At 55.9% G+C, this 1,928-nt stretch overlaps 1 non-coding gene across 1 annotated transcript; it reads left to right on the top strand.

Moving 5' to 3' along the window:
• The first annotated feature begins 993 nt into the window (after positions 1 to 993).
• Positions 994 to 1,147, top strand: LOC147080492 (5.8S ribosomal RNA). The gene has a single exon (XR_015077287.1). It is a non-coding gene; the product is annotated as a 5.8S ribosomal RNA (ribosomal RNA).
• Positions 1,148 to 1,928: the final 781 nt, after the last annotated feature.

The raw sequence follows: 1,928 nt of genomic DNA, 5'->3' as shown, positions 1-1,928 counted from the left end.
TGTCTTTGCTGTTCGTTGGCTTCCCCCTGTGTGACCTTGGCCTGCGGCCCTTCTTTCGACTTCCGTCTCTTCCAGTCTTGTGCATCATCGCTTACCTTGTGCCGAGCCTATCTCTCAACCTCTCTCTCTCTCTCACACGCAAGCTCTGCTGCTCCCCTCTTCTCGTCCGGATCGGACAACAATGGACTTTGCCACCGTCTTGCAAGCATTAACACCGCAGTCGAATTGAAGGGAGCTTCTGCGGGCTCGCGTGCTGCCTGGCGGCTCGTCGTCGGGACCTCGGCGAACGGCCACTGTGAGCTCTGCTGGGATTTGAACCGGTGATGCAGGCCCGGCTTTCTTTTCCCCCCGTAGTGCAACTTTGGTCGATCTAGTCACTCTCCCTTTACCGGTACAGGGTACCTAGACGCTTCTCCACTCTGGCTCCCGCGAGCTGTTTGGGGGGCGGCGGTTTAAAGACTCGAGTGTCTGTTTGTCGGTGTCGAGAGCTTGTTAGCAGCCAGCAGCAAGCAAGCCAGCAGCAGCAGCAGCAGCCAAGTTGAACGTTCGAGAGAATGTACCTGCCCGTCCACACGGATTTCTACCCCCCACAGTGGGGTGTTTTCACGCGGTCGGCTTGTACCCCACTCAGTTCGTTTTTCTGGCCTTGTTGTCTACTGTCATGTTTGTTTGTCTTGTCTGTCTGCCTGTCACTCTCTCTCTTCTCCCGGCAATCGGTGGCAGCAGAGACCCTGCCTCTGTTGGCCGTGGTGCGTGTCGGACGGTGGGCTCAGGCGTTTGACCCCGATGCGTGTCGCCTCGCGAGCGCCCTGACAACAAAATCTCGGTGAAACCCTTGTCATTTGATGATCGACTGATACACACCTCCGGGCTGTGCCAAGGATGGGGCTTCTACCAACCCTCTATGCGTGGGCATAGAGGGAGAGAAGCGTTGGGCGGTCCGGGCTTGGGACCCTCCGGGGAACAAAACACCAAGCCTTAAAAAAAACGCACAACTCTTAGCGGTGGATCACTCGGCTCGTGCGTCGATGAAGAACGCAGCTAGCTGCGAGAATTAATGTGAATTGCAGGACACATTGATCATCGACACTTTGAACGCACTTTGCGGCCCCGGGTTCGTCCCGGGGCTACGCCTGTCTGAGGGTCGCTTGACCATCAATCGCACTTGCCTTGCCATCGTGTGAGGTGAGAGCGCGGCTGGGGTGTCGCAGAGGCCTAGTCCTCTTTGTCCCCCTAAGTGCAGACCTAGAGTTTCTCCTCCCAATGGAGAGTTTGACCCGTGCCGTTTGGGAATGTTATGTTCGGCGTCTCCTCAGGGAACGTCGGCACCGCTTAGAGGCCAGCTTTTTCCAGCACGGCTGTCGTTGGGTTGCAAAAACGATTGACCGCGTCGGTGTTGGGACTGTTGAGCCTCGCCCTAGGCAGGGTTGTCTCTCTGAGTGTTGGATAGAGAGAGAGAGAGAGCATACAGAGAGAAGACGTTGGCAGTTCAAGAGGTGAGGTCGTCGTCTTTGGCTGCAGTTTTGTTGGTTTGGAGCGGGGAACAGCTTGATGTAGTGACGCGGGCCCCTTGATGTGCTGTGTGCTGGCTTTTTTGCGTGCGTTTGGTAGGTGGCAGTTTGCTAAGATAACCCTTGCGGTGCTCCTTTGTGTTGCGCTGGACCCTGATGTCCTTCCACACATTTGACCCGTTTTGGCTCTAAGCACTCTTGCTGACTTGCTGAGCGTGCGCCTAAGTCAGTCCCGTATGTCTTGACCCCTGTCGCTGCAGGCCTGCTTTTCATCCAAAAACACTCCTCTCAAGCATATAGATGCTGCCCAGCCATTGCTTCTGGCCTTTTCCTCTGAATGCTACGTGTTTCCCTCGTTCTCTTTTCTTTTTATTCTCGCTAAATCGGGGACTCTGGAGCAGTGTGAGCCGAGCCCGG

Source organism: Somniosus microcephalus, unplaced genomic scaffold, assembly GCF_052327205.1.
Source record: "Somniosus microcephalus isolate GS21.2 unplaced genomic scaffold, FLI_Smic_1.0 scaffold1544, whole genome shotgun sequence".
In the NCBI taxonomy this organism is placed as follows: Eukaryota; Metazoa; Chordata; class Chondrichthyes; order Squaliformes; family Somniosidae; genus Somniosus; species Somniosus microcephalus.
This window is presented reverse-complemented; position numbering and strand designations above follow the sequence as displayed.